Below are 22,526 nucleotides of genomic sequence, written 5' to 3'. Positions count from 1 at the left end.
AGGTGGAGTTAAAAAGCCAACACAATTTAGGTCTGAATTAAAACATTTTCAATTATATTACAGTATAGCATCACAGTAGTTAAAAGCCCCATTTTAAAGCCACTGAGTCACAAATCAAGTACCAGAAAACACCATTACAATAGTTCTAGAACAGACATAGAAAAGAAACAGCACACAGATAAGCCACACCCCTGGAATGGAAAATGTTAGTCATGGCCTTGCCATTTCTGATGGGAAATCAGCCATTTTATCCTCTTTCTGACCAACACCTCATCTTCCTGGGTTGCAAATCAACCTTTGCACTTAGCAAGAAGCACTTGGTGATGGAGAAGAGCCAGCTTTTCTGTTTCAGAATCATGTCTCCCCAAGTAAGGCAACTTCAGGGACCTGCTACCTTCTGTACCTGAAACAGATCTTAATATTTGATACACTTTAAGGTTGAATAAAATGACTTTATTGAACAGACAGGCAACGCTTAAGAAATTAGGGATTATATTTGGAGGCACCTCCTGAAAGTTGAGAATCACTGCACTTCCTAGCTTCTTCCCAGCCTTGCCGGGTCCTTGGGAGATTCCTGCCTCATCAAGCAAGACAGGGTCCCAGCTCTCGGTCCCTACATGACTGGCACAGCCCCCCAAGCTGAGAGCCACTGCACCTGCCCCTGCTTTTCCCCAGCATGGCTGTGGATATAAATCCAAATCCTCTCCTGGGGAACATAAGCAAATTCTGGGGCTTCCTGCAATCGTTGGCTCGAATAATTGGTCCAGTCAAATATGTGAGCTCCTGCCCAGCTGCATCACAGCAGTAGCAGCTTTTAGGGCAATACCATTCTGAAATTCCTTTTTTCTGCTGAGGGAAGGCTTGACTGAGTTGATAAGACCTGACACAAATTTATGGCAATACTGAAGGTCTCATCCAGTTACTTCCCACCACCCAGCTGCGCTAACACAGGTTTTCATGGGACAGTACTGTACTGCAGAACAGGTTTTCATGGGGCAGGATAAAAGCAAACTTTTTTTCCTAGCTATTGTCAGAGAAGATTGGACAGGCTCAAACAAGGGCATGAACAATGAGATAGTAATGTGTGGCTGCCTGCGGAAGGTGGAAATGCTTTATCCTGGCATTGCAGCAGTGGTGCCATTGGAAGTTATGACTGAACCAGAAAGACCTTTCAAAATTAAAATCATTCACTTAGCTGTAGGTAGGACAAAGCCCTCAGATTCCAGGTGGTGTCTTTGCATTCTCTGAAGCAGCAAGAACTGATGAGGACTGATACAAAATTACATCCTGTAAATATAATATGAGCCCATTTCTCTAATGTCCTTTCTTGAATGCACCCAAATGTTCACGACAGACTGCTGCTGAGTTCATAGTGTTTGTGGGGTTTTATATTTGTTTCTTTCCTTAGGTGTTAAGACCAAAAAACTAAATCAGACCTGTATTTATTGATATTCACGCATTATGGTTTCATTATGTCATCAAGGTTTCCTTGAAATCAGTCTATTCAGTTTTAATTCCCTAAAGAGCCAAACACAAACAAATGTGCACAGGTAGCACATGCAGCAGTGAACCTTCCCCCAGGAGGAATCATGGGAAGTGTTTTGGTAAGATGTTTGTGAGTCTCCCTTGAAAAGATCATTCAAAAGGAAAATGCAAATTCCAGATAGTCATTATTCTCTTCGTGAACATTTTCTGAAGCCTTTTATTATTAGGCAACTGAAGAAAAAAGAAACAAATGTCCTTGGTACCATGAAAAAATCAAGAGGAAAAGCTTTAAAAAATAGTATTTTTGTCAACTAATTACCTAAGGCTATAACTTCACTTAATTGAACACATCACATAAATTCTATAGCTGAAAGCATAATTTACTCATCTATTGCCTTGTGAAGCCTTTGGGTTTAGCAACTTGTACCTTAAGACAAAGGATCAGGTAGAAAGTATGAAATTTGATTAGTCAGAATCCAAAGAAAAAAGCTCAGAGCTCACATCAGGTATGCAAGACTTTTCCCTTACTTCCCTATTTTGGCCCTCACACCTGCTTCTCCCAAGAACTACTGAATACATCTTTCATTTTTGCTCTTTTATGCCAGAATCTTACAATTCTGCAGAATAAATTGGAAAACTGCTACATACTCATCAGCTAGTCTTGAAACCAAGCCTGTTTTCTTCAGGTTTAGATAGGATCTTGCACAGTAACTTCCAATTTTCACATTAGAAAGTGTTTAGAAAAATGTACTGTATTTCTTAGGATGTAGCTGTCACTTTAATGTGAATGTCTCCAAAGAAATAGATTTTTTATATAGCATAATTACATTTTATCACAGTATCTGCTTCCCAATTCCTTGCACATATTTGCTGTACTGCTACCTCCTCTGCTGGCTGGGTGATAACTTTGTGATGGCATTGGTGAAGCAGATAAGGGGGGGAAAAGGAGCCGCTACAATTTACAGGTTTTAAAAATTATTAGTTACGTTTCTGTTATCATATGTCTTATGTATGGGCTTCTTCTGAAAATAATTACCTTAGTCACCAGAATGAGATTTCAGCTTGAATCCTGTGTGATTTATATTTCTTTTTCACCCACTGTGCAGAATAACGCAGATTGTTTTCACTTTGAATAGTTATTTAAACACTAATAGAAACTGGATTTTATGTAAGGTTTTCTATTATGACTAGTAAGTCTCTCAGGTATCCATAAAAATGTATAATTTTTGATTTTTCACCAACAAACAAAGACAAAAAACCTGTTCTTAACTCTGATTAGAGAAAAACTTTATTCCTCAGACACCCTGTTGTTGAATGCAGCTCCTGTACATGAATTGTTTCAGCAACTGTTCTCTTTTCCTGGGCAACTTTCCTACGTTTCCTGACTTTAGGGAATGGTAACAAAGGCAGTCTTCACTTGCTCAGTGGCAAATCTACCACACCTCTCCATACCACTCTGCAGCAGGATGCAGCAAAGTTACATGAAAGCCACCAGAGCAGCTCAGCCTTGGTTGTCCAAAATGGCCTTGTGGGGGTCATAGATAGATATTCAAGGTAATTTCATCATTTAAAGACATTCTTCATAAGCACAGAGACAAAACAATGGCTTATTAAAGTTACTGTGCAGAATGGTGGCAACATCAGCTCTGAATGTTTGTGGTCATACAATGCAATAAATGTTTCACAGAAGTTGTCTTGCTAACGATTTTTCTTCCTGTGCTGTCATTCTAGGTATATTTTGGTCTTGTCCAGACTGTATGTTAATTAGTACTGAGCAGACGGATAAGAACTTGAGTTTTGCCTCTGAAAAACTTTGAAAGCTCCCTGACATCTGGTGGAGGATAATGATTAAGACTCATGAGGATCTTGATATTTCCTCACATAGGTCTGAGTCATACTTTCAGCCCAAGAGGAGAGTGTGCTTGGTATACAGAAGCTAAAGAAGGGGCAAAAGAAGTTGTCTGAGTGCCTTCTCCTAACTTTCAGTATTGGTAACTTCCAGCATTAGCACTACCATTTGCAGGCAGCTGGGAACCAAGTTCTTTGAGGCGAGAGAGGAGTGTGTCCAGGATACTTCATTGTGGAGTTCCTTCCCCAGTTTGTTCAAAGATCAATTCCCGCACAGACAGGAAGGACTGGTGTTGATTTGGAAATGTTTCTGCTGGTATTATGTTAAAGATTTACCATCCGTAGTTTAACAAATGGAGGTATCTATCTGAAGTGCTTAAAAGTATAAAAACATCTGTTTAAGATCTTTCCAAGGAAAAATAATGATGTGGCAGGCTCTGGTGGAAATAGGGCAGCAAATTCACACAACCCTGTATTCAACTGCCAAGCTGGACTGTAGTATCAACAACAGACACCTCTAATCACAGAAAATAAACTGGAAGTCTGTATTTGAGGACATAAAAATGACATATGTGAAAGAGCTGTCAAGCCAGTTGCTTCAGATCTGCTGTTAGTGTGCAGCCCAGCAATATAATTATGCTGTATAAAATAAAATATTTCTTTTGAGACATTCATACTAAAGTGACAGCTACATGCCAAGAAATACAGTACATTTTTCTAAACACTTTTTAATGCAGAAATTGAAAGCTACTGTGTGAGATCCTAAGCCTGAAGAAAGGTGGTGAGGCAAGGATCAAAACTAAGGATGAATTAAACTTAATTAGATATGGATAAGCACAGAGGCGTTTTGAGTTGTGTTTTCCAGTATTTTGTTAACATGTATATTAAACAATTTTGTGCAAACTTTGGAGACTGTCTTGCTGAGTGTAACATCTGTATGTGATCCCCAGACTGGGCAGGAGGAAAGGAGGTGAGGGCAAGGATCAAAACTGAGGATGAGCTGCACAAAACTCTTGCAGAGACTGATGCATATGGAAGTAACTTGACAAATCCTGCATAACCTGCTTTGACCTTGTAGCTGACCCTGCTCTGAGCAGGAGGTTGCACTCTGAAGGTCCCTTCCAACTTGAATTGTCCTAAGATCCTATAATCAGACACAGACTATATGAATATCATTGCTGAAAAGTGGACACCACCACATTTTTCTGAAATCAGTCACCACAATTGGTAACCACTTCACTTTATTTATAATTGTGATGCCTGTATTTAATCTAGTGTACATCTACACTTTTGAGTAACAGTGATGACTCCAGTGACAGCTATCTCAACAGACAGCATCTTGCTAATGTCAGAGCTGAAGTCAGATTTGCATTCAAATACTGCATAGCCCATCAGTACCTGTCATGGCTTGACAGAAAATTTTTACCACATCACAGGGTTTTAGGCATGTGACTGCTTTTTAAGGATTATTTTAAGAAAGGAAGACACCTACATTTGGAACCCTCTTTGTACAATATCTTAATTTAACTTGCAAGTAAAGTATGCAGCTGGGAATTTAACTAGTCATTATAAGCTACAGCAGTGGCCTACCTGTCACCCACAGCCTTGAATTCATTTGTGGTTGGAAGAAAGTCTCCCCTGCTGATCTTTGGTTCAGATAGACACAGCACAAATCAACATTTCCTTTGGTCTTCCTAAGAGAAGGCAGTTCCCAGCCTGAGCAGCTGGTGTTGGCTTTAAGCCAAAAAAAGGCTGAATGGATGGATTTAGGGACAGAGTCGTAAAATGACTAATCGAAACAGCAGCGCCTAACTCTCTCAATAGTCGCATGCTGCGCTGACATTTTCGGGCAGGTCAGCTCTAGATGGCCCAGTTACTCTGTGGCATTCAAATCAAATCTTACAATGTGGCCCTATTAGGGCAAATCATTAATACCCATTTTTGCCAGTACTAAAACACTTAGACGAGACTCCAGGTGACTCTGCAAGCTCTCGAGACAAGAACCAGTAATGAATGTATGACCTGCTGAGTAATGAGGCCATTTCTAGGTAAAGATGAATGTTTACTTGGGACCAATCTTATGGTTCACTTCACCTGAAAACCTCAGAAAAATGCAGATGCTGCCTTACTGGATTCCAAGGGGAAACATCATCTAAAGAACCCTCCAAGGCTCTCAACTTTAAAAATTTTTATTTCAAAGAGAAATCACTGGGGGAAAGGGCTTTGTAGATATCTGCTTGATCAGGATTTTCCAGGATGGCTATGCAGCATTTTATTAGCAAAGTTACTGAAGTCACCTTCTCAGCCATAGGAAAGAATACATAACTTGTGGGATACTACCATGTCCTATTACTATGATGGCTGAAAAGATGAGTTATAGGCACTGAGAACATCTGCACAGAGCACTGAACATTAATGATTTGCAGCTTCTTACAGCAAAGATGGATTTCAAGCTGTCCTGCATATTTATTGGGGAAAAAAAATCCAAGATGGAATCTTACATAATGGAGACAAACGTTTTCAGTGAAATTTAGAACATACAGAATTGTTTGCATTGGCTCACGTGGCTTTGTACAAGGTGTGCAATGACTGGCCATGCCCTACGCACATAGAGCATGCCTTCTTTCAGCTACTGACACCTTCACTCAGCACTGATGTGTTCTTCCACATATTGTCATGCTGGGGTTTTGCCAGTCTCCTGGATCTGTGCGGCATTTCAGGAGAACTGATCCTTCTGATTTCTTGTGACCTGGGAGATCTTTGCACATCAAAGACCACTGATCACATGAATAGCAACCTCCTTTTCCCTTCAACCCCTGCCCCAGCCTTCTTTTTTTCCTCTTTCAAACAGTGACTGTCAGATTTTTTGGCTATGATAGAAAATACAATCCTGACTGACTCTCCCTGTAGCGACCCCATTAGAACTGCTGCAGTCCCACTTGTGCTTAGAGGCCAGGGGCTGAGGTTCACCCACAGGGATGAAGCAAGCTCACATCACCTTGGAAAATCATGATGTCAGCAGCACGTGTTTGGACTGCAGTCTACCAGCACCTAAAAGGATCAAAGGGTCTTTCTGAACAGGCTGGAATGAACATATTTTCAACCAATGTAGTGAAGTATCTCAGAGGTATGTTAAGAAATACCATGTATTTAAACACTAAAGAAGTTTCTATTTTTTTTACAGGATAACTCTGAATGTCAGTCCTTTGTGAATATTACCACCTTTGCATATCAATTCTGTGTAAGGATAACTTAAAGAATTAAGATCCATATACGTAACTTTATACTTAAGCTGCTGTTTTGAAGAGAAATATGCAAAACTTTTCACTATGTGCTTAAACTAGTAGGCAAAGGCAGAAGACAGACACACAGTCTGTCACGTCCTCAATACTTTAGCATGGGCTTTCTAATCTGATTAGGGGAGCAACTGAAAGGGTATTACAGAACCACAGAATCACAGAATCGTCTAGGTTGGAAAAGACCTTGAATATCATCCAGTCCAACCATTGACCCAACACTGACAGTTCCCAACTACACCATATCCCTCAGCGCTATGTCGACCCTACTCTTAAACACCTCCAGGGATGGGGACTCCACCACCTCCCTGGGCAGCCCATTCCAACGCCTAACAACCCGTTCTGTAAAGAAATGCTTCCTAATATCCAGTCTAAACCTTCCCTGGCACAACTTGAGGCCATTACCTCTTGTCCTATCGCTTGTTACTTGGTTAAAGAGACTCATTCCCAGCTCTCTGCAACCTCCTTTCAGGTAGTTGTAGAGGGCGATGAGGTCTCCCCTCAGCCTCCTCTTCTCCAGACTAAACAACCCCGGTTCCCTCAGCCGTTCCTCGTATGACAAGTGCTCCAGGCCCTTCATCAGCTTCGTTGCCCTTCTCTGGACATGCTCGAGTAATTCAATGTCATTTTTGTAGTGAGGGGCCCAAAACTGAACACAGTCATCGAGGTGCTGCCTCACCAGTGCTGAGTACAGGGGTAAGTAAGATCATTTCCCTGCCCCTGCTGGCCACGCTATTTCTGACACAAGCCAGGATGCCATTGGCCTTCTTGGCCACCTGGGCACACTGCTGGCTCATGTTCAGCCGGCTGTCAATCAACACCCCCAGGTCCCTCTCTGACTGGCAGCTCTCCAGCCACTCCTCCCCAAGCCTGTAGAGCTGCTGGGGTTGTTGTGGCCCAAGTGCAGCACCCGGCATTTGGCCTCAGCCCATTGCTCCAGCCTGTCCAGGTCTCTCTGCAGAGCCTCCCTACCCTCGAGCAGATCAACACTCCTACCTAACTTGGTGTCATCTGCAAACTTACTGAGGGTGCACTCGATCCCCTCATCTAGATCATCAATAAAGATGTTAAACAGGAGTGGCCCCAAAACCGAGCCCTGGGGGACACCACTTGTGACTGGCTGCCAACTGGATTTAACTCCATTCACCACAACACTGGCTATCCAGCCAGTTTTTTACCCAGCGAATTGTGTGCCCATCCAAGCTGCGAGCAGCCAGTTTCACCAGGAGAACGCTGTGGGAAACGGTGTCAAAGGCCTTACTAAAGTCAAGGTAGACAACATCCACAGCCTTTCCCTCATCCAATAAGCAGGCCACCCTGTCGTAGAAGGAGATCAGGTTTGTCAGGCAGGACCTGCCTTTCATAAACCCATGCTGACTGGGCCTGATCATCTGGTTGTCCATTACATGACTTGTGACGGCACACAAGATGACCTGCTCCATGACCATCCCTGGCACCGAGGTCAGACTGACAGGTCTATAGTTTCCTAGATCCTCCTTTCTGCCTCTCTTGTAGATGGCTGTCACATTTGCCACCCTCCAGTCCAATGGGACCTCCCCCCTTAGCCATGACTTCAGGTAAATCATGGACAGCGGCTTGGTGAGCACATCTGCCAACTCCCTCAGCACCCTTGGGTGTAACCCATCCGGTCCCACAGACTTGTGTGCATCCAAGTGGTGTAGCAGGTCTCTGACCACCTCCTCTTCAACTGTGCTGGCCTCAGTCTGTTTCCCCTCCCCATGTCCCAGCTCATGAGGCTGGGTGTTCAAGGAACAGCCTGTTCCACTGCTAAAGACTGAGGCAAAGTAGGCGTTGAGCACCTCAGCCTTTTCCTCATCCTTTGCTACCATGTTTCCCTCTGCATCCAGTAGGGGAGGGAGATTTTCTCTAATCCTCCTCTTGCTGTTAACGAATTTATAGAAAGGTTTTTTGTTATCCTTAACAGCTGCAGCCAAGTTGAGCTCTAGCTGCACTTTGGCTCTCCTAATGTTCTCCCTGCATAACTTCACTACGACTTTATAGTCTTCATGAGAGACCTGGCCCCTCTTCTCAAAGGCAATAGATTCTCCTTTTGTTCTTGAGATCCAGCCAAAGGTCCCTGTTTAGCCAGGCCGGTCTCATTCCCTGCCTGCTTGTGTTTGGGCACGCGGGAACAGCCTGCTCCTGTGCCTTTAAGACTTCTCTCTTGAAGTATGTCCAGCCTTCCTGGACTCCCATTTCCTTCAAGGCAGCCTCCCAAGGGATTTTGTTAACCAGTCTCTTGAAGAGGTCGAAGTTAGCCTTCCGGAAGTCTAAGGTGTCAGTTTTACTAACCCCTCTCTTTGTTTCTTGAAGGGTCAAAAATTCGATCATCTCATGATCACTGCACCCTAGACAGCCTCCAACCTTTACTTCCCCCACAAGCTCTTCCCTGTTCACAAGAAGCAGGTCCAGGAGGGCACCTTCCCTGGTCAGCTCACTCACCAGCTGTATGAGGAAGTTATCCTCCACACATTCCAGGAACCTCCTGGATTGTTCCTTCTCAGCTGTGAAGTGATCCCAGCAGATACCTGGGAGGTTAAAGTCCCCTACAAGAACAATGGCAAGTGACCGTGAGATTTCTCCCAACTGTTTGTAGAAAGCTTCATCCACCTCACTGCTTTGGTTGGGAGGTCTATAAGACTCCCACAGCAAGATCTGCTTTATTGGTTCTTAACCTAATCCAAACACTCTCAACCCCTATACTTGATTTCTGAGCTGTCATAGCATTCTCTTACATATTGTAGCTGTTGCTCGCGTGTGTTGGATGCTCTGTAAGATCTGCCTCTGAAGTTTTATCTATGCTGTGCAGTGTGTCTTGCATTACCGATTTATACAGCAGTTGCTATCAAGTAGGTCTGTTACCAGTCTTAGGAGTGGCTCAGTTGTGTTACTGTGATACCTGCCCAGGTTAAATTACATTTTTGTGCATGGTCCAGGTCCAGGCACATTACGGGCAGCAGCAAGAGCTAGCTCTACCTTAAATCTGTCACTAAAGGATGTGGACTTCAAACAAAGGTAATTTATTTTTTTTCCCTGGATGAAGCTCTGGAATATATGTGTATAAGACCATGCTAATTATTTAAAGCCAGTTAGTTGCTGGTTATGTCTATAATGTTTCGAGGTTAAAAAGTCAGGGAGAACTACAGCTCTTCATTTAAAAGCTGGAGTTAGTTACAGATGAAGCAGGGAGACCAGATACTTCCTGAGTCCAGACACACAACCATGCTGTGCTCAGGCTTTAGCTCTCGTCCTTCACAGCTACTAGATCCTGCACATCACCCTCTGGTAAGATCATGCAGTTTTAAGGAGCAACATACTTTCCTCTGAGAGGCAGAGCATCTCAGCATCCCATGTGAGTCCTCAAATACTACTTCCTGACAAATTGTATTTGTTGTAAATCTCTCATTAATCTTAATTTTGCCACAATGTCTCAAGACAGCAGGTCTCAAGGAGGGAGAGTCACAAGAGCCTTGAAGAATCCCCTCACATACCTTCAGTATTTGCATACAGCTGTGCATCAGGAGGAAAGGATGAGGCTTGCTTATATAGCTCCAGAAGCTGAGGAGAAGCTGTGGGAGGCTGACAAGTGATAAAGCACATCTGCACCAACCCTAATAAATTCAAGCGCACCTAGGGATGGTCCTAAGCACAATTTGCCAGGATAGCGCTCTTGCACATTGCACCAACTGTGCCTGTGGCTCCACTGCTTCTGCACAGGAGACCAGGACTCTGCTGGCCAACCTTGTCCTGGACTGGTGGGCAGCTGTCAGAGGAGCTAGTGCCTCTCAGATCTGGCCATGGCAGAGGTGGGAATATGAAGGGCACAGAACCACCAAGGAGCTGCTCTTCCCTTCCTCATGTGATTTCTGCAAGTGCAAAAGGTAGTCACAGGATTGCACTGAGGTTGAAGGCTCGGGCCATGCAGGATGTGGCCACTGCTGCAGCTGTGGCCTTCACCTTCTCTGTCAGCTGCCTTGTTACTGCTGTAAGGACTGTCTTTCCCTGCAGGCACCTTCCTGGGTACTACTGCTGAAGCAGTTGAGGAGGATCTCTGTCTTGGTGAGCTGACTTATGAACTTTGTTGCATTTGATATGACCAACCACAAAGCAATGAGGAAGGTGGCAACTTGCCCCATGCTCCAGTCAGCTGCTACGCTAATATGTATTCCTGCTACTTCTGCTTTACTTGCCACAGTAGCCCTGGGACACTTGAGAGCATAACAGATCAGCCTTCCCCTCCCCTTAAGACTATTTCTTGACTCTGTGTAGCACCGGTTTCATGAAAGACCTGACCGCAGAAGGTGCCATACCCCATCTGACCCCCTCTTTTATCATCTCAGACCCTCCCAATCTCAGACCCAGTTTTCGTTCACCAAATCTGGGCTTGAGGGCCTGGATTCCTAGTTGATGACAATGACTTTTGAAACAGCTGGACCCTGGCCCCAGGTATAAGCCCTGAGCTATCCAGAGAAGGTCTTTTCCATTAGTTGTCAGGCCCAGCAGTTTATCTCCAACTCCTTCACACAACCCTGTGGGTTATCAGAAAGACTGAAGAGAGATAAAGGATCAATGTGGTCAGGAGAAAACTTCACCATCCTGTGGCACAAAGTGGTCTGAAAGGCTTGATTATAAGGAAGAATTTTTGTGTTGTGAAATTTTCCAGATTTTTCTGAAGAGTCATTGAACAAGGGTGAATGTATCAAAATCACAGACCTTTGCCACTGGCAGCCATCTGGCCCCTCAGAGTTTTAATGGCTTGAAAATATATTCATATCTCAGTACATTATAGCTGTTGAAATAAGTTTCTAATTCTTACCCAGTTTCATATTCAAAATTACTCAGAGTAAAACAACATTTTTATATCTCTGTCCCTGATGGCTACTCTGGTAAAAGATAAATTGTTATTAAAATATCTTGAAAAATCAAGCTAGCACAGGGCAGGTTCTTTTTTCCTGAAAAGCTATTAATATGTTCCTTAAGGAAGAGGTGATTGGTTTGTATTGGCAGTGTAGTAACAGAATTCTCCCCTAAGCTCTTTCATTAGGCAGAGGAAAATACAGATGTTTGCCCCAGAATTATGATGTTGGGACTAGTTAATGACCAGGAAGTCATTTGAACAGAGACATGACAGCAAGGAGCACTACACTTTCATACCACAGCATTCCTGACATGAGTATCTGGGTTATGACCGTCATTACAGGCATGAATAGTAACATTTAGAAGTGTTTGTGCTCCACCTGCAGTGAAAAAGAGGGCTGCTGAAAGACTTCACACAGTCAACACTAGCAGCAGGGAACAGGAGACTAAAGAAAGAGAGGGATAAAAAAGCTAGAAGCATCATATATAATTTAGGCCTTCAGTTTTGGTACTACTTCAAAGTTGTTTCGTCATCACTAATTCAGTAGCTGGATCGGGTATCAAACACATCAGTAATAGTGAGAAGTTTGGTTTTCTGTTGGTCTCACTTGTAGTCAGTCTCATACTCCTTCAAAACCCAGGCAAGCAAGTCGGCATTCTGGAATTTGAACAAGAAGTCCAAAAAGTAAGTTTTGGTGTGGTTAATAACATGAGGCAACTATAATTCTTTTCAGCTGATGGTGATCTTAACAGAAATTTTGTGGTGACTTGTGTATGCATATGTAAATCACAGTGAAGATTTAAGAGAATGATATAGTAGAAAACAAGCGGTATAGGTTATTCATTATCAAGATAATTCTAACAAATGAATTTAGTGTGTCTCTGTTGGAGAAGAGAGAAAAGTGGCCATTACCACCTGGGGAACAACTTTCTCTTACATGTTCCTTTTCACACCCACCCTGAGTTGCCATGTCCCCTTCTCCAGGAGCATGGAGGCCAGTGAAATCTCCACTAAGAGCTACTGCATAGTACACATGTACACAAGAACTGTGACTTATTTAAGTCTTAACTTTTTAAGTCTTAATAAAAAAAATACATATATATGGTAAACTCATTACCTGTCGTAATAAATTTGTACAAAGTTTGCATTCATCTCCATTTTTACATTGGAAGTAAATCTCCATTGTGCTAGGCCTCTGCTGTATGTCACCAGAAGGACAGAATGACAAAGGAAGATTTAACAAGGATGACAAAGCTCTGGTGTGAGGGACCCCACTATACCCAAGGTAAGAACCATCTATATTAGTAAGTATGGATTGAGAACAATCAATCACTGGAACAACCTCCACAGGGACGTGGTAGATCCCTCATCACTGGAGGTTTTCAAGATGTTATTGGACAGGCTGCAGATAATCTCGTCTAGGCTCTCTTTCCCACAAAAGGTTGGATCAGATGATCTTTGGTATCCCATCCAATCTGGGCTGCTCTATGATTCTATGAAAAATCCAAGTAAAGTTCCTGAGAAAGACAGCCAAAAAATACCATCTAAAGAGAAGGACCTTCTTAAACCACAGGTTTGGAAGCAACTGGTTTGCAAGAAGAATCTCCATGTGGAAAGAAACCATTGTAATAGCCTCTGAGGAAGAGAAAAAATGTTTAAGTTGAGAACTGCTTTGAAACCATGGTATTGGGGAAATTTTCACTGCTAACCTTCCTGCTTTCAAAACACAGATGCATTCCTGCTTACTTGCTGCGCTTTTCTAACAGACAGCAAGAAGAGAACTTTTGCAGGGCTCTGCTCATATTAAAGAAATGCTGATTTTCATGGTTTATGGATGTTTGGGAAGCCAGCTAAGCAGGGTGGCGAGAAAAGAAAAACCACAAGTTTCACCACAATGCAGAGTGATCCCATTGAAACACCTGCTACACCTCCCCTCTCTGTCTTTTCAGCAGCATTTTTAGAGGTAAGCTGAACCTCAACTATTGACCCAAAGTACAGTGTGTCCCTTTAAGAGCACTGCCTTCCTAGTGTGCTTTGCGTCTTCCTTGCTAAAAATATTCTTCCTGACCTGTTTTAGAACTTGATGGAGTGTTTTGGGAAGATGATATAAATATTTCTAATGAGGATTACAGGAGGCAAATAAGGTATGTCCCTCTAAGTAGAATGACTCAAAGAAATTGCATTTTGCACGATAAAAGCACTAAACCCTCTTAGATTCAAATGTGTGTGACATGCAAATATGACTTAACAGTTAAATGCAGAGACAAGTTCCTACAGTACATCCACAAATACCTTTGTAAAGTTTATATTGAAAGACCCTGTTTCAGAGGAAAAAACTCAAAAAACCCTACAGCTTGAATGTTCTTTTCCAGGCCACATCAGCCCCAGAGGAGAAACCACAGGAGAATCATAGGGGTATAATTGGGAACAGGATATCATGTTGAACACTGCTTACTTGACACAACTTTTGTTCCATTCCAAAGAGATGGAAGCTGTTCTGGATGTAAGGAATGAATCAGACTCAAGAGGCTGCTGAGAATGAAAAAGAGCTAAAAACCCACAATCCTAAATGTTACTTTACCCCAGAATAGAAAAGATAGTAATTTGTGCAGAAAAGAAGTACATACTAGATAAAAATCAGATGTATTGCCTATGTCTCAGCCCAAAGAAATATAAAAGTTTAAAATTTGGCTTCATATCAAAAACTGCTGATAGACTGGACATTGAGTTTCATTTGGATCTCATTTAATTAATAATAGTAAAAATTGAAAAATAATTGTTTTTTGTTTTAACTAGATTAAATCCAACTTGGCATTTATTCAGATAATAAAGCTACTGAGATAATTTTAATTTATCAGGCTTCCAGTGGAAGATCTGGTAATTCATATGGTATACTCATTAAAACAGGTCACACCTGATTTGCTCTGAATTAAGAGTCTCAAAGTAATGCATCGCAGCGTGAGTAGTTACATGTATCTCTCCATGGTTATAAATGACTACAGCAGTTTTGTGATCACTAGTCCAGTTATTTTTTAACTAACTGATAACACACCTATAGAATTTCTCATGAAATATGAGTCAGCTAAACAAAGCTGCCAGTTTAATTAACTCCGTGATGAGGTTGCTTCCTACCTTCCCTCACAAAGCCATCTTTATTTTTTATGCCACAATGACCCAGAGCAAGAAAAATTCCTTTAAAGAGAGCCTTCTAATTGTCATCAATTTGTTTACAAATTTGTGTTACAAATTCACACCTGCACACCATCCAGAATTTCTGTGTTCCTTTTGATTCTTTGTTAAAACCAGAAATTAAAAATTATGCAACCTGTGGCACGACCATGATGGGGGAAGTGGGAAGACTGCGACTTGCACAGCTAATATTTAAGTATTGCAGATCAAATAGGTGTAACACTTGCATGTTCTCACAGTGTGATTGGTCATGGAGAGGTGGGCACACTTTTCTGCCCTGCTTTCACATGTCACAGGCAGTTTTCTTGCTTTTGAGCCATCTGCTTCTATATTGGCCTGTGTGACTGTTTCTCTTCCTTTAACAACCACAGTCATCTTGATTTCTGGGGCATCCTAAAGGCAGAGAAAGGCCCTGTACACAGTGTGCAGGCAAACCACACATGTCTATGTCATTGCCGGGTCCTTGTTAATTTAAGGTTTGCCAGAGGCCACGGTGAGGAGCCAGAGTGTCAGCAGGGTTGGTGCAGAAGTGCAGAGGGAGTGGATGAATGTGGGACTGCACATGGGTACCTGGAAAGAGCAGAGTGGGAAGGCATGTTCCTTGGGTGCAAGCACACCACAGGTGTTGGACACCATAACAGCATACCCCAAAAAAGGAGAGGACGATCTCTCCTGCTGCTGCACTGACAAGGGGGCATGCATGACACAAGCTAACACATCCTCCGTGATGGTCATGCCAGTGGCATCCTCATTAGGGGAGGCTGTAGCATCCCAGAGAGGATTAGTTGCAATAATTTTGCCATCATTAGTGGCAGATGCTCTTCCTCCTGGGATCTCCAGCTTGAACCCCTGGCATTGAACTCTGCTCTCTTCAGAGAACAGCTTACATTTACTACTCTGACTCTTGCCTGAATTAATCTATTTTTGCCTTTGCAGCTGAGCAAAGTTGTCAGAGTTTATCTGTAATCACTAAATGAAGATGCCAGATGTGAGGCAACTTTATGCCACTGAAAAAATTTGAATAGCCTTTATAAAACATGGAAGCAGAGTTAGCATCTAAGCCAAGGAGTTTAGGTTGGTGCTCCCTCTATGACCTGCCTCTGCTGGCAGGTGGATGGTGACTCATAGCAACAGTTCTGTATGTGCATGTGCTGTTTGAGATGAGCTGCTCAGGGGGTAATGAAAAAATGCAGGCAATGCTATTGCTTGTACAGCAAGAAAGGGGTATCCATATTTATTCCTCTGCAGTTAACATCAAAAACAAGTTCAGAGAAGATCATTCCAACTTTGGAGCAACTTGGGCACCTGTGTTAAGGTGTCTGTTCACTCTACAGCACTAGAGATACAGATATCTCCCAGCAGCAGTGATGCTAAGGAGAAGGGTACAAAGAATTTGACTGTCTCTTAGATGAAGGTGACTCACTCTCTCTAGGATACCACTTACCACAGAGGAAACAGGCAAGCCTTGCTCTGTTACTGTTCTGGTGGCCCCTAGATCAGATCATCTCAAGGGACAGCAACGAACAGTTTTCAGCACCAGTTGATTCAACAAAGCTAAGCTTTACTATTTTTTTGCATGCACTGCTTTTGCCCAGCTCTTTAAGAAAACTTTGGTGAGATCGAGGAGCGTAAAGCAGGCTCCCACAGCTCATTCAACTCAACCTTATAGCCCTGTTTGTGTGTTTCTATATCGATAACTTGCTTGTGTGCCCAAGTCCAAATTATATGGAGAGAGGAAGAAAATCATGTTAGAAAACCATCATTTTGCCTAGTTAGGCAGTTTTCAGGACTGTTTCAGGGCATTTAAAAAAACCCCAAACCAATCCTTAAATGCCATCTAGTGGTAAAAATCTATTTTCTTTTTACATTTCTGCTTTACAGAGAAATGCAACTGGAAAAGGAGCACTGTGTGAAGTCATGGTTAGATTTTTTTTGTTTGGATTTTTTTGAGTTTTCTTCACATCCTTACCCTTGAATGTCATAAGGTCAGAAGCACTAGGAATATTGGAAACATGTTCACAGGACTTAAGCTCAGCAGTGCTGTGTACTGTGGTGTCTCACTGTCAAGTGCCTCAACACAGGAGCAGGATCCCTAGTTGTGAATGAGGAGCCTGTCCTTGCAGTAGGACAACAGATAGGTCTTCTACATGCAGTAGGTCTGTGTGTGAACCCAGAAGCCTCAGGATGCTGGGAGGAGAGATGGCTACACATTATGCAAGGACAAAAGAAACCTCACATGCAGAAACTTTAAAGCCAAGATATGCTTTATGGTATCTTAAAACTGGTTCACAGATGCTGCAGCAAGACTGTAGCAAGCAGTACCAAGCAAAGCACAAAGATATAGTTCACTGATTCTATTTAAAATCCCTGTGCTGGCTCAAAACAAGCTGTCAACATTGGCTGAAACAGTCTACATAGCATGAATTCCAACTAAAATTGATGACCTCTTGGTGGTACTTTGCAGCCTTTCAAAAACACTTCCTGGTCCTGCTTGACAAAAAACCTGTGCCCCAATGTCCTCAGTACCTATCAGAAGAGACATCACCAACCAGCTGGCTCCTGCTTGGATACACAGTGATTTGGGGCTCCATTTCTGCAGACACTCCTTGTGTCTTTGAGAGGATGCTGCTGGGACCCCTGGCCAGCCCAAGACCAGATCAAGGCTGGGACAGTGATCTGTCCAAACTTTGAGAAACTGGTTGGAGTCCTCTGGCATGACACAGACATACTGCTTTCCAGTACTTTCAACTCCACAATACAGCGGAGGAGCCTTTAATCCAGTTAATCCTTTAATCCCGCAAAGCAGTGACATGGCAAGAGGCAGACAATGTGATCCCAGTGGATGCCCTAAGGTCAAGAACTTGTTCTCAGACCAGTGCAATTCTAGCCAATGGTCACACCCTTAAGAAAGTTTAGGACAACACCAGAGAGCCTAGATCAGGTTTGGAGGATCTGTTTTTCAAGCAATGCATGTCCATATGAAAAGGAGGGTGGTGGGAGGGAAGAACAAGCCAGTGTCTGGATTCTCTGCTGAAAAGAGCTGCAGTTTGATCTGCTGCAACTGATTTTCTCTTTCTTTTCCCTGTATCTGAGTCCTCTTTAAAATATGCACATAAGTGGTGGTGTGTGTGGTAGTTACTAAAATAGGTTGTCAGGGCACTAAACTTGTTATATGTCATTATCTGATCAAACGTGATATACTGATGAAAGAATCATTAAATTCCAGGAAGAATTTTGAGGATTTCCCTGTGAAAATGAGCAGCTCAAGGCATATTATCACCACCTGAACAACTTCTTGGAGAATCTCCATGCTGTTGCAAGGTAGAAACAAGTATCAGTCAGGCCCATTATCACCACTTCCTAAGAAACCCAGAGAAAAGCAGCCAGAGACCTACCCTCAAACCTGCAGTGCAGTGGGGCTGGCTCCAGCAACCCACATGGAGTTGATGCACAGGATACAGAATGATGAGCATCGAGTCTATGAATCGCATGAAAATGGGAATCACTATGTTTAAGCTCACTTTTACGACAGAGAACATTTGCATTGCCACACACATGAAATCACACTCACAGAAGCCTTTAACATCTCAGAGGTGGGACAAAGCAATTGCCTCAGTCAAAAGAAGCACTTTTGATCAGGCATATGACCCTCTACTGAAATGCCAAGCAATCATGAAGACTCATTTCTCTTCAGAGATTCCCTCCTTTTCTTCATCCAAAGCAGCACAGGGCACAGTCAGGGCAGCTGATTTGATGTTACACACAAAGTGGCAGCTACTGCAGACAAACCAGCTGTATCAATGAGTGAACAGAACGTGTGGAGGGACAGAAAGCTGTGCAAAGCAGCCAAGCTGTGAGGGAACAGAGGGAGGTCCACAGTTCACTAGCAAAGGCAGACTGTGTAAGATGTGCAGTGGCAGACAGCAAGAGAAGGGCCAAGCAGGTACATTTTTACAACTCACTGTAGAGGAAGATGGAAAGACCTTAATGATTTGCTGCTGTAAAAGGACTGTAGTTTGACCAGGCCATGAAGACTGTGATGGCAAAGATGGCTTCCAAGCACTCCTCCACCTCCTTCATCTCTTTGTGCTGCCCCTCAGGAGAAGGAGGAACCTGGAAACAGCCACAGATGAGGACCACATCCTCCATCGCGGTAGGGGAATGAGGAAGCAGGGAGAGCAACCCTGGAGCCATGCATGTTGGGCTGGCACATCTCCCTTCAACTCTTGGTTGTTACTGCATGGCGTCAGCCTAGTGAAAGAACAGGCAGTGATAGGGCTCTGTGTCCTCACCCTTCCTACCTCTCCAGGCCCTCCCTGAAGTCTTTGGGCTCCTATATTTCACTTGTGCATCATGGACAGTGTGGCACTTTCTTTCATGCAGGTTTGGGCTTGTGATAGCTGTGTGGGGAGGAGACCTCTCCTACAGATCTTGCCCTTAGCCAGACAGTCCGTGTTTCAGAAGCCTCGCTGTTCACGCCTCCTACAAGCCATTTAATCTTTTTTCCACTATCTCCTGTCTTTTGGTGGCAAATCCCCCTGCAACTGAAGTCCTTCCCTCCCTTTAATACAGAAGGTGCAGGAACCAGGTGTCTGTTTTCTGTTTAGCTGGACTGGGATGCCACCTATACTTGCAAGTGTAACTACCCCATCTCAGAGGAGCAAGGAGTATGGACAGGGGCAGCTGCAACAGCAGCTCATCTGTCCATGTCAAGGGCCCACCAAGAACATGGGCAGCAAAGGGGCACATTCAGAGGCACCGACAGATTGGCTTTATCACGAGATCAAAGAAGGACGAAACTGAGACCTTAGACGTGTGGCTGAAACATTCACCAACTAAGAGGTCTGACTGGAAGTTGGCTGGTTGTGGTGACAGCTCCACCTCCTTCTTCTTCAAACTTAATGCCACTGCACATGGATGCAAATCACACCCTGCATACCCTGTTCCCGTACCTGGTCTGTGGCTGCTCCTGCTGCTTCCTGACAGCAAGACACAGTGGAACAGCAGCCTGAGGTGACAGCGAAGGCACGCCAACACATTTTCTCCAGCTGGCAGGGTTGCACATCTTCTCCACCCTCTCCATTTTCATCTGCTGCAAACCTTTAGGAACACACACTGCTTGAAGTGCTCGCACAATTTTTCATCCTTTTTTCAATGCTTAACTTTATAATCAATTATTTTTACAATGGAATATATGACTTGCAGATCAAAGGCCTGAGATAAGAAGATAGTGTGATTCCCTGAATTTAATACAATTTAATATGACAGTGGGTGAAATCTCTGCTCTTTCAAAGTATCTTTCTCCAGCTCATGTCCTTGTTTACTTACACATATTAAGTGAAACCATCTTGATACAAACCAAAATATTACCTGAAATGAAACACTTTTTGATATAGACAATACACTAAATTCTCAGATGATAAGACATACCTTTCCGATGAGAAACTATGGAGGAGCAAAACTGAGGTCTGAAATTGTGGGCTTTGTTTTAACATCTCTTAGGACCTACAGTCCACACTAGAGCTTCACCTACTTCTACTAAATGCTTTAAGGAAGACAAGCTACATATATTTTTTGCCCATTTCCTTTCAGTTAGGATATGAATAGATGTAGATTTGCCCCTTGCCTGCTCATGTAGGCCACCCTCTGAGATTCAAGCATTTGGTTCTGGCAGTTTCTGATCAAAATGCTACCTGACAAGCTATGCATGACTGCATGACCCAACTGCCTTGCAGTAAAAAGCACTGTTCATTCTAAAATAACACTGTGATTTTTGAGCTCACATGTCTTTGGAGTTATTATTTATTGGATATGGGTCATTATTTCAGTGGCTGCAAGAAGCAAGTGAATAAAGGTGGCACTACCTCCCCTTCTAACTCATGAACTGGAAGTGTTGTATTATCCGCTTTCCACAAGAGCTACACAAGGTTCAAGCTTGCTTGTGTTGAGTAAGGTCTATCTGAAACCTATGGCAGTCTCATGTTGCTACCAAGCTTTAGTAAGTAATGGCATGAGGCCAAACTAAAAACATTTCTGAAGTGCCTAGATAGATTGCAGTGGCAAAAATAATCACTATTTTGACGCTGAGACAAAAGTTTGACAAGCAGTAAGCTAATTCCTTATATTCAGCAGCCAAAAAGCAGGCCACAGAGCACAACTACAACTTTGCGGCCTGCATCATGACACACTGCAGACTTTAAAGCCCTCATCCCTTTGGAGACTCTTTCAGCGTAGGAAAGACCCAAATAATAATTAAAAAGTTATATATCATATATTTATGAAATATATATACACACATATTATTTTTAATATATATCATATATATTAAATATATATTTAATCCCATATATATGATGGGATTTTTAATATATATGAATATATACATTTCATATATATATATGAAATGTATACATTACTTCAAGTAGTCAGGTGAACACTTCCTCTAACAGTGGTGCATTTTTCAGGACATATCTGCTAGCAGATGTCCATGTATGCAAGACATTCACTATTGTCAGGTTTAAAAACTGTTAGGCTATGAACTACTGATGCCTGCTAGCTGATGCCTGCAAGCAGTTTGTGCCTGCAAGTTGAGGCCTGTAACAATTAGTGATCCATTATATCCTAAATATTAAGAAACTCTTTTACCAAACGATGTTTAACTTTGTATTTAACAAGGCCTGAGTGATTAAAATGTACAGAGAAAATACCCTAACCTTGAGAATACTCAATCCTGGCAGAAATGTTCCAACAAGGCGGATAAGAAAGAACATCTTGGCTGGCCAACAGAGTTGGGAAACATCCAAGGAGAAGAAATTGTCCTCAAAAGACTCATGACCATAAAAGGGAAAAAGGAGTAGGGGACTAACTCCCCAAACGACCACCAACAACCACCCAAGACCCCCGCTCATAAGTAGTGTAATTTTGCAATGCCAGAATTATGTAAATGTAATAGATAGGGAGAAAGGTGGAGACTTCTTGGAAAATGTATGAATATTCCTGTCTTTAAGGTATATAAAGGATAAACTTTTGGTTTAGTGTATGCACGCTAGGTGGAATGACCCCCCGTGCATCCAGCGCTGCAATAAAGAATGCCTGCCTTCTAAAAACATCAAACTAAGTCTTTGAGGGTTCTTTTGAGACCAAATTTACAGTAACACCACTATGATGTACTTGTTTCTGGAGCAAAGCAAAAAAGTGACAAAGAAAATCACATTTATAGTTCGTAAAAACTAAGAAGCATCATGCTCATCAGAGACAAAGCACACTTAAGAAACAGAAGCCTGTGAGGTCAAGGCTTGAAAATTATCATACTGAGATTGGGCTCTGGAGGGAAACCCTTTGCAGCTGCCTCTAGAAATCCCAGCAACAGATATTTATACAGGACTGCAATTCTGCAATTCTCAGCACAGATTTAACATAGCAGCCTTGAATGCTGCTCAGACAGCTAGATTTGCAATACTTTCCAGACACTGCAATTTCTACCCAGGATATTAAGTGGTTTGTCACAGTATAGACTGAGAAATCTCAAGGGAAAAAAAAAAAAAATCCCAAGCAAAACCATGCTGTACTTTTGTACAATAGTGTACATGCTAGAATTACTTTTCACTCTATCATGTGTTACAGGCAAAACCTTTTAGTACATCCTTGGCATGACCAAGCCCAGATGCTGGTGGAGGCCATTAACAGATTTTGAGTACTTCCAGCCCCAAGACCACCCCAAGCAGGCCCTGAGCTTAACACCCCGCTTCTCTTTGGGGCTTCTGGTCATCCCTCAGTTTCTCTCCGACGCTGCCTTCTTGTCACGAACCGCTCTAACCCCCAACCAACAA

This window comes from Strix aluco, chromosome Z (genome assembly GCF_031877795.1).
Source record: "Strix aluco isolate bStrAlu1 chromosome Z, bStrAlu1.hap1, whole genome shotgun sequence".
NCBI classification, from domain to species: Eukaryota; Metazoa; Chordata; class Aves; order Strigiformes; family Strigidae; genus Strix; species Strix aluco.
This window is presented reverse-complemented; position numbering follows the sequence as displayed.